At 37.8% G+C, this 15,643-nt stretch overlaps 1 pseudogene; it reads left to right on the forward strand.

Moving 5' to 3' along the window:
• The first annotated feature begins 13,530 nt into the window (after positions 1 to 13,530).
• Positions 13,531 to 14,045, forward strand: LOC114089786 (transmembrane protein 164 pseudogene; annotated as a pseudogene).
• Positions 14,046 to 15,643: the final 1,598 nt, after the last annotated feature.

Here is a 15,643-nt window from a genome sequence, read left to right on the forward strand (position 1 = left end):
TCTCACTCTAGTAAGATTGGCAGCCATTATGAAGTCAAACAGCAACAAGTGCTGGTGAGGATGTGGGGAAAAGGGTACACTTGTACATTGCTGGTGGGACTGCAAATTGGTGCAGCCAATTTGGAAAGCAGTATGGAGAATTCTTGGAAAGCTGGGAATGGAGCCACCATTTGACCCAGCTATTCCCTTTCTCAGTCTATTCCCTAAAGACCTAAAAAGAGCATGCTACAGGGACACTGCTACATCGATGTTCATAGCAGCACAATTCACAATAGCAAGACTGTGGAACCAACCTAGATGCCCTTCAATAGACGAATGGATAAAAAAAATGTGGCATTTATACACAATGGAGTATTACTCTGCATTAAAAAATGACAAAATCATAGAATTTGCAGGGAAATGGATGGCATTAGAGCAGATTATGCTAAGTGAAGCTAGCCAATCCCTAAAAAACAAATGCCAAATGTCTTCTTTGATATAAGGAGAGTAACTAAGATCAGAGTAGGGACGAAGAGCAGGAGAAGAAGATTAACATTTAACAGGGATGAGAGGTGGGAGGGAAAGGGAGAGAGAAGGGAAGTTGCATGGAAATGGAAGGAGACCCTCAGGGTTATACAGTGGAGGGGGTAGAGAGAGAGGAGGGGAGGGGAGGGGAGAGGTGGGGAGGGGGGAGGGTGGAGGATGGGAAAGGCAGCGGAGCACAACAGACACTAGTATGGCAATATGTAAATCAATGGATGTGTAACTGATGTGATTCTGCAATCTGTGTATGGGGTGAAGGTGGGAGTTCATAACCCACTTGAATCAAAGTGTGGAATATGATATGTCAAGAAATTTGTAATGTTTTGAACAACCAACAATAAAAAATTAAAAAAAAAGAACTATGTAATGTTTTGAACAATCAACAATAAAAAATTAAAAAAAAAGAAAAGAAAAAAAAAAGTATGTAAGACTAGTGGAACCCTTATGGCCCAGAATAAATTAATTTCTAGAGTTCCTGGGGGTAGTAGCACAGGCCTGTAATCCCAGTGGAGTGCATAAACACTTATAAACACTTATAAACAACAAAAAGGAAAAGACAACTAACCCAATATAAAAACAGACAATATATTTGATTGCATAATCCATGAAAGAGAAATCCTAGAAGCCATAATTACATGCGGAATGGTCAACATCACATGTAATCACATGTAAAATAGAAGGAAAGTACCATCACACACCCATCTGCAGGCAAATGCTAAGAAGTTTGACAGGACCAGTATATTGAGAATGTGAACGTCATTGGGTGCTGACTTGCAGCCATGTTAGATGTGTAAATTCAGCTCAATCACTTTACTTAACAATATGAATTTATGTAATAAAATTAAAGATATGCCTGAACTATAAATCCAGTATTTCACCCTTTGTATTTCTCCTCACAGACAAGTACACAGGTACTAATATTTAAGATTATTCATTGAACTATACAACTTGGAAGCATACATAGAAAAAAGAGTGCATCCACTGAAATCAATTCCCCAAGAAGTAAGCTACATGGTACAGCCACTTGGTCTGTTCAGTTGGCTGGATGTCCTTCTCTCCTCAAATGTTGCCTGGAATATAGTAGATTTTCAGTGCATATGTAAGTCATTGAATGATTGAATGAAGCAAAATTACACATATCTATACTGACAATCTCAAAAGCAACATTGAATGAAAAAAGCTAGTTGCAGGATATGTAACTATGAAATAATTTATACAAATTATAAAATGCATAAAATATTGCACATATCTTTTAGAAACAAGTGTGTGTGTGTGTGCACATGCGCACGTACTTCCACAAACATGCAAACATCAAAACATGAGAACAACAAACAATTCCAGAAAGCAAGGATCCCTGAGGCGAGGGAAGGATTTATATCAGAGAACATAGAGGCAAATTTAGTTGTATCTATATTGTTTTATTTTTTAAAGCCAATGATGGAAAATATTAGTAATTTAAAAACCTGAATATTGCACTGAATACTGTGTTGTTAACATATCAATTCCTATCCCTCTCTTTGCATGAACTATTTCATGATAAAATTATTTAATAAGACTACTGAACATACCCATATTAAATTCATGGAGCAACTCAGTAGGAAAATTTGTTTCTTAATAAAGTACAATAATTTATTATACTTTGATTTTCAAAAGCTTAGTAACTTCTTTAATAATGTACTGATTTTTAACTATTCCATTCAAATCCCACCAATTTAAAATATCAGTATAATTTTGTGGTTAGAGAGCAATGAACTATGCATAGAAATGCATTACTGTCCTCTAGAATCTCCTACTGGCTGTGACACTTACATCAGACAGTAATTAATTAATAAGCGCCTATGTACAAATGACTCTGTACTGGCTAGAGTACAAAACTCTTCTCTTCCTATTCCTGCCTTTGAGGAGCTTATGGTTTAAAGGGACTTTAATTGTAGAATAGGCTTTGTAATTCACAAAAGGAAACAGCTACATTAGTCCAAGGCATTTTTTTCTTATGGTTTTGGGACTTGATGTGTGTTCTTTGTTCTGTTGCACTTATAGCTCAATTCTTCTGGATGAAGATGAACTGTTTTTCAATCTTTTCTGCATTCCCAAACACACTGTTCACACTTTGTAAAGAATAAAAAATAATCACAATAAAAAAATAAAAGTTAGAAACCACTGTCCTAAGTAAAGTCTGGACTCTCCAGAAAGTATAATGGAATGAAGTAGTTTAGTAGAATGAATTCAATTATGAATAATAAGCAAACATATGGCCTTCCAGTGAGGAGCCTATACACAAGAGATGCTTGAAAAGAATGGGTATCTGCATGCTCATATTAATCTATCTCTTCAGGAACTAGAAGACCTTTTCATTGACTTCTGAGCCATTGTTAAGTCTCACATTCTTGTTATAAGCACAATACATACTCAGGAACCACAGCAGGAACCAGAACTCAGGAACCATACTTTATATCCATGACAAGTTGAATTTTCTCTTTTCTTGCCATGTCAACAACTATTCCTCCCCTTTGAAGCAATGAATGCTTCTGGAGAACATGAACGACTGATGCTCCTCCACTTATAATGTAGTTACATCCTGATAAACTCATTAAAAGTTGAAAATATTATAAGCAAAAATGCTTTTAATAACCTAACTTATAGAACATCAATCACAGTTTAGCAAAACGGTACACTATGAAGTATTGGTTGCTTCCCCTCATGATCATAAGGCAGACTGGGGGCTGTGGCTCACTGCTGATGCCAGCATCACAAGAGAGGGTCATACTGCATATCACCAGTGTGGGAAAGATTAAAATTCAAAATTTTAAGTATGATTTCTACTGAATATATTGCTTTCATACTACTGTAAAGTTGAAAAATCATCAGTTGAGCCATCTTAATTTCTGTACAAATTGCCCTAGACTGAAAATTCTACATAAGGATGGATAAATACTGAGTAGACTGGAAAGAATGTGGACCAAAGTGCTTTATGCCTGAGAATTGATAACCTATTGCTACACTGTACCCAGTGTCCCTTAATCTGCCCCACTAAAATAAAAGTTCTTCCCACTTCATTACTGGTAGGATCTTCAGCTTTCTTCCTACCTAAGATTAGGCAATTTTGGTACAACTCCTTTCAGCATTGTAACTTTTCAACACTGGCACTTTCTTGTCAATCATGTTCCCTTAACACTCAACCTGGTCAACTGGATCTGGTCTATTTAAATCATCCTTATGTTTCTTTATTCCTATTCCTGACTGGCTTTATTAAGCCCTCTCTTGGTTTCTGCCTCATTTTCTGTTCTAGTTAGGCTTCCCCTTTTCCTTTTCCTGAACTCTCTCAGCAATTACCCTAGACAAGCTCCTTGAGTTCTTATCTCTTGTCCATCACCTCTATCTACCATCTTGAACCATCTACCTTTCAAATGATAACATATACTTTAGTCCATACCATTTCTGGTTGAAAAAGAACAAAAACTGACTTCCACTGTGCTTCATGATCTTCTGGAGGCATGAAGATGATTCCCTTCTTGCAAAAATTGTAAAGTAAAAATATTCAGGTACTTTTTTAAACAGTAATTCAGACTGCCTAAATTCTTGATCCTATAAACATATACCAATAAAATTGGAGAAGGCAGGGATAAAAAAAAAACATAGTTAACAATTCGAATGAATCTTTCTGAGCCTGAAGCCCTTCAAACATATGTTATTTTACTGTCAGCTTGCACAGTCAGGTGCCTCCACTTTCTGCTTCCTGTTAACTGCATTTTACTTGGTTTTATGAATTTCTCAAGTTCCTTTTTTACATTAGTTATATTTCTAAAAGTCTAATTATCATTTTTACAAAAATTATTTTTAGTTGCAGTTGGACACAATGCCTTTATTTTATTTATTTTTATGTGGTTCTGAAGATGGAACCCAGGGCCTTGCATGTGGTGGGCAAGCACTCTACCACTGAGCCACTACCCCAGCCCCTAATTATCATTTAAATTACACCTAAAAGCAACTGATTGTGTTCCCTCTGAAAGCATAGATGTAAAAGTGGAATGGGCAGATTCTGGGGAAAATCACATTGGGTGCTTCTCTACCTTTCTCTCTTTTAGATACATTAGTCCAAATGAAATCACATTAAGGTGAACATCAAAGAAATTTTTGAGGGACAAAACAGACAAAAACTTGCAGCCTGAATAATTTTTGTAGAAATGGGAAGGCAAGATGCTTTGGGAAGTGGGTGATGATTTAGGAAAGGTTTCAGATGCAGATGATCTGTATGTAAGCCTCAGCTAAACTGTTCTCATTATTCCCCTCATCATCCTACAGCCCACTAACTTCTCAATGTGCAGTCCACTGCCCAGTCACCTTTGCAGAAGAGGCATCTATAATTGGGGTAACTGTGGTGAAGTAAAAGACTCAATAAATTATACCATATTCATACAATGGAAAACTAAGAAAACATTAAAAAACCAAGGTAGATCCATATATCTTTATGTAAAGAGTATCCAAAAAATTTTGCAAAATGAAAGGGATGAGATCTGTATCTACATCAATATTAATAACTATATCTATGACATGATACAATTTATTATTGAAAACCCACAGGACTACATACAATATGTGAATGTAAAGTCATTAAAAAGGATGTAAATGTAAGGCTGTCATGATACACACTATTAACACTGACTATCTTTGGAAAAGTAAATTAATGGCGATCAAGGGAGATTTCATTTCACATACTTCAAAAAAATTTAACAATGAGTGATTATTATTTATACAACATACGCAAGAAGAACAAAAAAAAAGGAAGGTGATTTCAGAATTATAGAGGTGATCCTGATGAGTCTCACCCTCTAATCTTTGTTCTTCTTATCCACTAACCTGAATTCAAAGTAGCTCACAATTCACAGTCCACCAATTCATTTCTCTAAGGGTAACTAATGTTCCAGGCTCTCACATATACTTTCCTTTTAACCTGGAATACCTTCCTTCTCCATTTACACATAGTAAATTTCTTACCTGAAATTTCTGCTTAGATGTCACTTCCTCTAGAAAGATGCCCCACACTTCACTCTGCACCATCTTCTTCCATTACCCCATCCACCTTACCTATAAGAAACAGCTGAATCAAGAAATAGGTGAGCAGATAATCAGTTGTCTCAGTCATATGCTCAACAAAACGGTAAATGACACTTGTAAGGTGAGTTTTCCCCAAATAACTAGTCTTAAGAGGTACATAGTATCCTCCCAGAAAACCAAGACTTTTGACATCATAGCACCTACCATTTAGAATGGTAACCATCTGCCTGCTTGTCTGTGTGCTTCACTAAAATGAAAATGCTATGATCCTATAAGGGGAAATTATATGTTCATTTTATTATCCATTATAACTAAGAAATAATCCAGTAAATGCATATATATATATATATATATATATATATATATATATATATATATATATGCCGTTATGGATAGAAAGATGTTTCATCCTTTACTCTAGGGACTATAGATTTTCTTAAACATAGGACAGAAAATCAGGAGCAATTAACCAAAATCTGAAGACAAAGCATAGCTTTTGCTGCGTGTACTTAGGGTTCTCTGAAGAAACAAAACCAATATGAGATCCTTGCACACACGTACACACTCCTACATACATATATATGAAATGATTTATTGTAAGGTATTGACATGTGTGATTACAGTGGCTAAACTGTCCCAGTATGCTATCTACAAATTGGATACCCAAAAAATCTGGTTGTGTAGTTCAAAGTCCTGAAAACCAAAGAGCCAAAAAGGTAAATCCCAGTTAAGGTCTGACAGTCTGAGAATAAGGAGCATAGAGAGAAGGAGAAGATCAATGCCCCAACTCAAGCAGTCAAAGTCAATTCTTCATTTGCCTGTTTGTTTTATTAAGGCCCTAAGCAGACAACATGATTCCCTCCACACTGAAGAGGGTCATCTGTATTACTTTCTTCACCAATTCAACTGTTAATATTATCCAGAAACATCCTCACAGATACACCCAATAATAATGTTTAACCAGCTATCTGAACATTTTGTGACCTAGTCTAGTTGACATATAAAATTAATCACAGTGGGGAAAATTAAAAGTGGCCTCTCCCTAATTAGTTAATTCTTTAAGAAGGGCAGAGTTTCTCAACCTTAACAGTATTGACATTTGAGGTTCTATAATTCTTTGTTGTAGGGGGCTGTCATATGCATTCTAGGGTATTTGACAACATCCCTGCCTTCTACCTATTTGATGCTAGTATCACAATTCCCCAATTTATGGAATGCAATAATGTCTCCAGAAGTTGCCAGATGTTGAGTGGGTGGCCAAATTACTGACATAGGATTTTTATGGATACAATAGAGCAAATCTATATAAAATGTAGAACACTTTCATGGTTATACACAACCCCATTTTACAAAGTATTTGGTCCTTAAAAGCAGAACAGACCCAAATGATTAATTATGATTATTCAGTATGTAGCGATTGGACCAGTAGACTTAACTAGATGACACAGGGTTAGTGTATTACCAAACTTTACTAAACATCCACATGTTTGGAATTCAGTTGAAGTTATTCCCAAGTATTGCCAAAGGTTCAGGACATGTTGTCATTTCTCAGTGTTCAGAAGCATTAAAATTGTACCACGTACTCTCTGTGACTGATGTATGAAGGTGAGTTACTTAGCTTGTAAGTGAACCAAATGGACCACCTTAAACACACATAATTTTATTTAAGTGCCTGCATCTTAACATGGCTTTGTTGTTCTCTACTAAAAATGGGTGATCTAATGAGTTTTAGGAATTGGAGTGGGAGAGGAAGAATTAATTTTCTTATAGAAACATTGTACAAAATATGTACAATGTCAGTGAAACCACTATGGAAAATAGAATGAAGATCCTCTAGAAAACTTGGAAGGGAATCACCATTTGACCCAATTATCCCACTCCTCGGTTTATACCCAAAGGACTTAAAATCAGCCTACTATAATAAGGCAGCCACATCAATATTTATGGCAGCTCAATTCAAAATAGCCAAGCTATGGAACCAAACTAGATGTCCTTCAACAGATGAATGGATAAAAAATGTGGTATGTATACACAATGGAATATTGCTCAGACATAAATAAGAATGATATTATGGCATATGTGGTAAATGGATGGAACTGGAGACTATCATGCTAAGTGAAATAAGCTAATCCACCCCCTGCCAAATGAAGGGCTGAATATTCTCTTTGATACATGGATACAAAAAGGGAGGGGAAGGAAGAACAGAAGTTCACTGGATTAGACAAAAGGAAATGAAGGGAAAGGAGAGGGGATGGGTATAAAAAAGGCAGTAGAATAAATCTGACATACTTTCCTATGTTCATATATGAACACACTAATAGTGAAACTCCATATCATGTATAACCACAAGAATGAAATCCTAATTAGAATAAGTTATACTCCATGTATGTATGTCAAAATACATTCTACTGTTATGTATCTCTAAAAAGAACAAATGAAAAAAAAATTTAAAAGATGAAAAAACAAACAAAAAGAAATGTCACAATGAGTATAAAAATGCCAGTTTGCACGCAATGGCAATATAAGTGAAACTGTAAGAGTGTGGTGACTTATAATTTATTTTAAGAGCTTTATTGCTACTTTAGACCAGTAGTTATTAGATTATTAAAGACCCAAATGGTTTTATAAAAATTTACAGTCGTATTTCACCATATTTTATGGAGACATTATATGCTGTAGTGGAATTCATCAATTTGGGAATCTGCAAATATCTCAAGACATAATTCTCAAGAATGTCAAGAATCTACACACAGATACAGTCATCTGATTCTTGACAAAGGTACCTAAAACTTACATTAGAGAAAAGACAGTCTTTTTAACAGATGGTGCTGGGATAGCTGTTTATCCATATGTAGAATGAGACTAAACCTTTATCTCTCACCCTGCACAAAAATCAACTCAAAGTGGATCAAAGACCTAGGAGTTAGGCCAGAAATTATGCAACTCCAATAAGAAAACATTGGGTTAACCCTCCAAAACATAGATATAGGCAATTACTTTCTGAATAGGACCCTCTAAAGTTTAAGAAATAATGCCAAGCGTTAATAAATAGGATGGCATCAAGTTAAAAATCTTCAGCATGTAAAGGAAATAATTCAGAATGTGAAGAGAGAACCTACAGAATAGGAGAAAATCTTTGCTAGCCACTCTACTGGCAGAGGATTAATATCTAGAATAAAAACTATAAAACTTAACATCAAAAAGCCAAATAACTCAATTAATAAATGAGGAAATAAATTAAACAAACATTTCTCAAAAGAAGAAGTAATAACATCCAACAAATATATGAAAAAATGTTCAACACATTAGCAATTAGGGAAATGCAGATCAAAACTCCACCAAGGGCTGGGGTTGTGGCACAGTGGTAGAGTGCTTGCCTAGCACATGTGAGGCAAGGGGTTCATTACCCAGCACCACATAAGAAAAACTAAATAAACAAAATAAATGTGTTGTGTCCATCTACAACTAAAAATATTTTTTTAAAAAATCCAACAATATTTCTTCTCACACCAGTCAGAATAGCAATTATCAAGAATACAAACAATTTTAAGTGCTGGAGAAATGTGAAGAATAAAGAACACTTTCTCACTGTTGGTGGAATTGTAAATTAATATAACCAGTATGGAAATTAGTACAGAGGTTCCTCAAAAGAATAAGGATGAAACCACCATATGACTCAGCTATACTACTCCTCGGTATTTATCTTAAAAAATTAAAATCATCATACTACTTTGACACGTGCATGCCCTTGTTTATAGCAGCACAATTCATAATAGCCTGCCGCAGTCCTGCTGCAGCAAAATAACCGGGGGGTGACGAAGAACTTGTGTAGATTGATACAGCAGGAGTGGAAGCCATTTATTGCAGGACAGGAGCAGTATTTATACATTCCACACAGCTTATCTAATTAGCATAAACTAGATACATCAGTCAACCAATCAGGAATCTCCACACTTAATGGCTCACTTTTGTTACTTCTCAAACTACTCCCTCTGGCATTTTGCCAGGCACCATCCAGACTTGTTTACAGACTCTAACATTTGCTAGGCGCCATCCTGACTTGTTTACAGACTCTAACAATAGCCAAACTAAGGAACCAGCCTAAGTGTCCATCAATGGTTGAATGGATAAAGAAAATATGGTACATACACACACTGGAGTTTTATTCAGCGATAAAGAAAAATGAAATTATGTCATTTACAGGAAAATGGATGAAACTTGAGAACGTTATATTAAGGCAAATAAACTCAGAAGGTCAAGGGTTGTGAGTTTTCTCTCTTATGTGGAAGCTAGAGAATAAAAAGGAAAAGAAAAGTAGGGAACAATAAAATCCTACCATTATGTGCAACTATAATTCATCAATAAAATGTGGAAAAATAAGAATGTTAAGGATCTATTAAAATTTAGGCTACTCAGATATGTCCCTTCCTCTCTGTTTCACAAACCAGAGACTTAACCCAAACTATAACCAGCTGGATGACTCTGTGTCTCCTTAATTCTACTAAGCAAGCCCTCTTCTAGGTAATGAGCTAATGTGTTCTGTATGTGATATTCATATTAAGTAACTCACCAAAACCCAAGCCTGTAGTATACCACCCCTACAGCACACCAAATCCAAACAATGCCCTTGATTGTGAGTGAACTTTTTAGACTTTTTGCCAAATGCCTAGATTCTATAACAAAACATCTTTTCTGAACATTCTTACTTCTTTACTGCGGCTTCCCTTTCCTAAGCATAGATTATTTCCTGGTAAATCTATATTATCCCTCCAGCTAGGAGAAGCCAAACAAAGAGACCTCTTTACTTCCACTCTACCATACCATATTACTTCTCTAAAAAAAGATTCTAAAGTTTTTTTCTTTTTCTTTTATTATTTACCTTTTATTGTTGCATTATAACTATACACAATGGTAGAATTCGTTGTTACATACTTATTCATGCACATAACATAATTTGGTTAATTTCCTTCCCTAGTACCTCCCCTTTCACCGTATCACTGCTTCTACTTTCTACTAAAGACTGACTACTATGAAAATATCCATTTATTTTGGGTAATTTAGACTACATGAGCATGGCCTATATAGTCTAACAGACTTGAGTTTGGATCCGTTTCCACTACTCACTAAATGGGTAAGGCTGATTATCTGACTTCATTCATTTCTAAAATCATCAGAGCCTCATTTCTAAAATAGGAATAATATATCACTATGTTATTATGAGAATTATAATTTAACTTATTGTCTGACCATCCAGATACAAACATTTGGCTTCACTAATTTCCCCCATTTTCCTTATTTTAGTCAATGGCATCCTGTGGCTTATTCCAGAATTCCATCATAAAGTCCCATAGGTTCTGTGATTTATTAGTTCTTATGTATATTTCCATCTCTCCAACAACACTATTACCATTCTACCTTCATAGCTTGCTTAAACTACTGCATTAGCTTTCTAACTATTCTTCCCTCTTTTATCCTCCACATTTTCCACTGATTCTCTTCATAGCTTTCAAATTGATCTTTAAAAATGATTAATCAGATTGTGCCCATTACCTGTTTAAAACCTTCTAATGGCTTCTACTTGAACTCAGGGTACAAATCACATCTGCATCATGGCCTTCAAGGTCCTATAAAATTTATTTGACCCCGGACTACCTCTCTAGCCTAATTTCCTACCATTTCTCTCAATATCCACCATGAACTTTCTATTTCTGCTTTGTAATTGGTGTCCCTGCTTCTACTCTTACCCACCAATAATCCATTCTTCATAAAAAATCCAGAGTAATCTTAGAATTCATAAAAGGGACCTGAACCTTGATGAGTTTTTAAGAGTCTCTGAAATGGGGACAACATTGCACCTGTCCCCTAGGACTTTTGTGAGAATTACACTAATTAATTTACATGTAGTACTTAGAATATTGCTGGTCATATAGTAAGTACTCTATAGCACTATTAAAAGCATTATTATAATATATGTTATATGCATGCATATATATGTATGTTATTATAGCACTATTAAAAGGGGTCCTCCAAAGAGAAAAAAATAGTAACCCAATTTGTATTTGTAGATTACATATAAGACATCAGGAAAACCCAAGATAATCAACAAATATCAACATTCAGAATGGTAACAGGATATAAAATAAATATAAAAATCAGTGATCTATGTATTAAATTTTTATCACTGTGAACAAAGGATCAACTTAAAAGAGGAAAGATTTATTTTGGCTCATGGTTTCAATTCATAATGAGTTGGTTCCAAGGCAGAAATGTGTTAGAAGTGTGTGATGAAGGAAAGATGTCAGTTATGGCAGCTTGGAAGGAGAGAGAAGGAGAAAGAAGGGGAAAGAAGGAGAGAGATAAAGAAATATAAAGAGGTCAGGGACAAGATATAGAACCCAAGGACACATCCTGAGTGATCAATTCCTCCAACTCTGTCCTGCCTGCCTACATTCTTCACTACCTCCCACTAGTTCATTCAGCTATCAATGAATTAATCCACTGATGAGGTCAGAACCCTTGGGATCCAATCCCCAAACTCTACTTCTGGACAATGATACAGTGGGGACCTAGTCTTCAACACACAAGTTTTGGAAAGACATTCCAAATCCCAACCATAGCAATACTATTGTGGGATACCATGTCACCATCATCAAGATCATTACAAAATCAAAACAAGTGTTATTGAGGTTAAGGAGAAATAAGAACTCTGATTTTCTGCTGACAGTGATATAAAATGGTGGAAAACAGTATGATTATTTCAAGAGAAGCAAACAATAAAGCATGGGATATCTATGTGATCCAACAATTCTACTATTAGATACATATCCAAAAGAATATAATTTAGGGACTCAGACATTTTGACACCTATGTTCACAGAAGCATTATTTACAATAACCAAAAGGTGGAAGCAATTCAATATTCAATGATGGTTATATAGATCAACAAAATGTGTTCTATCCATATAAGGGAATATCATTGTGTTAATAAAGAAAAAAAAACTCTGCTATATGCTGCAACCTGAACATTATGCTAAGAGAAATAAAAAGACACATACTGTATGTCTAATGATATTTGTATGAAATATTTAGAGTAGTCCATTTCATGGAGACAGAGGAAGAAATATGGTTACTAGGGGCTATGGGTGTGGGGAAATGGGGCTGATGAATACATTTTGGAGATGGAGTGTATGGTCATAGATCAGCTAATGAATATACTTAATATCCCTGAACTGTATGTTCAAGAATGATTAAGATGATAAATTGTTATATGCATTTACCGCAATAAAAATAAAAGTCATTGCTTTCTTATACATAAATAAAAACAGGAAAATATTTCTGTATCTACTTATGCTAGCTCTAAAACACATCTTGAATTAATTCACTTCTTTCCATTTTCAGTTGGACCCAAGTCACCATCTCTCACAGGGATTTCTCCAGTATATTCTTTCCCAGTCTTTCTACTGCTTGCCTTGACCTCTCCAAGTAATTCTTCACATAGTTGCCAAGATGACATTTTTAAAAGTTCAGTGTAATCATCTTTCTTCTTCATTTAAGACCCTTCAATGGCTTCCCATTGACTTAAATAGTGTAGCAGAATAGTTAGCAAAGTGGGCTCTATGGGGACGTGGACTCCAGTTTTGCAGGCAACGGGGGCCCTGACTACGCCGCCTTCCTCTCTTGGCAGCAGCAGCTGCTGGAAAATGTGGTGTTCCTGACCCTGGCCCTGTTGGAGATCCTGGTGGCCCTGCGGCACATCCTGAGGCAGATGGAGGACGGTAGGGGTGGCCAGGGCAGCCAGCCACAGCAGGTGACCCAGCAGCCAGAGGAAGGCAAGGAGAGCCTGAGCAAGAATCTGCTCTTAGTAGCCCTGTGCCTGACCTTCGGGGAAGAGCTGGGCTTCAAGTTCGCCACCAAGACCGTCATCTACCTGTTCAACTCCTGTCACCTGGTCACCATGATGCATATCTTCTTCCTGGCCTGTCCTCCAAGTCCGGGATCTATCGTGGTTTTCAAGTTACAGATGCACATGTTGAATGGGGCTCTTCTGGCGTTGCTGTTTCCTATGGTAAATACCCAGCTGCTTCCCTTTGAATTGGAGATTTACTACATTCAGCATGTCATGCTCTATTGTGGGTGCCCATCTACCAGCTTTGGAAAGGAGGTACTTACACCCCACAGCCCCTCATCAGATTACGGTGGGCTCTTCTCTCAACTGGCCTCATGTTTTTTTGTCACTTCAGCATTCTACAGATCCTCAGCCTGGTCACCAAAGTGAATTTGAACAACATGCTGTGTCCGGCCATTTCAGACCCATTCTACGGCCCCTGGTATCACATCTGGGCCTCGGGACACCAGACTTTCATGACCATGACCCACGGGAAGCTGGTCATCCTGTTCTCATACATGGCTGGGCCTTTGTGTAAATATCTGCTGGATTTTCTCCGGCTTCCAGCCAAGAAAATAGACTGAAGGTGCTTGTTTTTTTTTTTTCCTCCTCCCCAAGGAAGCAAGTCCTGACTTGACTTGGAGAACATCCAGTTCTTGATGAAATCATGGGAGAGGGTAGTAGGATGTTGGTGTATTTCTTTTTTCCTCCTCTGTCCTATTCTTCAACCACTCTTCCTTCCCCAGCTCCTCCCCCCAGGTTAGCTCCTTGCGCCTGGGGCATGATGTGGGCCTGGATCTTCCCTTCTTCCTCCCCTTGGCTCTGTCTCCCTGCTCTGAGTGGCCTTATGCGGGGAGATGGTAGTCTGGCTCCCTTGCTCTGCTTGTTGGTGCTTTAACAACAGCTGGTTGAAGAGGCAGGGAACAACAAGCATTAATTCTTGCAGTATCACAGTAGTGAGATCAGGTTGTGTTTCATTTCTCCACTGCCAGGGACCTCCATGCTCTTGCTGGGATCCCCCTTTGTCTCCAGCACAGCCCCCACTGGAAGGGGACTCAGGCCTTTTATCTATACCAGCGGCAAGCCCAGAGCCAAGGGATTTCCCACATAGTGGGCAAAATAGAACTGGCCAGATTCTTCCCACTGCTGTCCCATGACTCAAAGCAGGGAGCTGCCCAGCCACTCCCTCTAGGATGCTGCCTGGGGGAGGAGTGGAGGGCACTACCAGCCTTAGGGCAAGATTCCACCAAGGGGCCTATTGAACTGTGGTGATGGTGAGTCCACAGCAAACAGGGTAGAAATATACACAGTGCCAGGCAGGACCCTGTGCAATCTGCCCGTGAGAGCTGAGACCTGACCCACATCCCAATCAGAAGTGAGCACAGGAATTAAGAAATCAATCAATGGAAGTGGTAACTTGAGAAAACTGTGATTTGAATCATTCTCCACATTCATGTTGATAATAGATACCATCCAAATCTCCAGTGCCCCTTCAACTCGTTCTTGTCCTCTCTTTTGGTTTCTGTGTCTCTGTCTCTTAGGCAGCTTCAAGGAAGAGTGAGCTGGAGTTGGGGCTTGGGGTTGTTTTACTTGTTTGTTTTTGGATGCTTGAGTTGGGAGAACCATTGCATCAAGGCCTATCTCTGGAAGGTCCTATAGATCCTTTTCTGGGGTTTGCAGGGTGTGGCCTCACCCTGGTTTGGGAAGCTGAAACTCCAGCCAGTGTTATTTCCCCAGGGCCAGGTTTCTTCAGTACAGCCCGACTCTGCTGAATTGTTCAATGTGGGAAGTATCACAAATTTCCCACCCTGCCCTCTCAAAAGCCCATGTCTAGGTCAAAAGGGAGCTGTCAAAGGATAGGTCCCCAGGGGTTCAAGTGCTCCAAAAGGAGGAGCTTTTGTTGACAGACTTGCACTCAGTTGTGCGTGCACCTCAAGAAGTGGCTGCATGGCTGCTGACACCTTGCTGACTCCTACTAGGGTCAGGTCTGCTTAAGAACAGAAAAGCAAGCTCCTGCAAGCCTCCCCTCCCCTTCACCACTCTAGACATCCTCATTGCTCTGGGCCAGTTCCAGTATTTTAAGCTTTCTCGTATTAGACCTAGATTGTACTTCTGGCAAAGGTGGTCATGATTTTAGCCAATGGACCTCTAGGAGGCAGTGCCATGCAGGAGAATCTCTGAA

The sequence above is a fragment of the Marmota flaviventris genome, chromosome X, assembly GCF_047511675.1.
Source record: "Marmota flaviventris isolate mMarFla1 chromosome X, mMarFla1.hap1, whole genome shotgun sequence".
Taxonomy (NCBI): domain Eukaryota; kingdom Metazoa; phylum Chordata; class Mammalia; order Rodentia; family Sciuridae; genus Marmota; species Marmota flaviventris.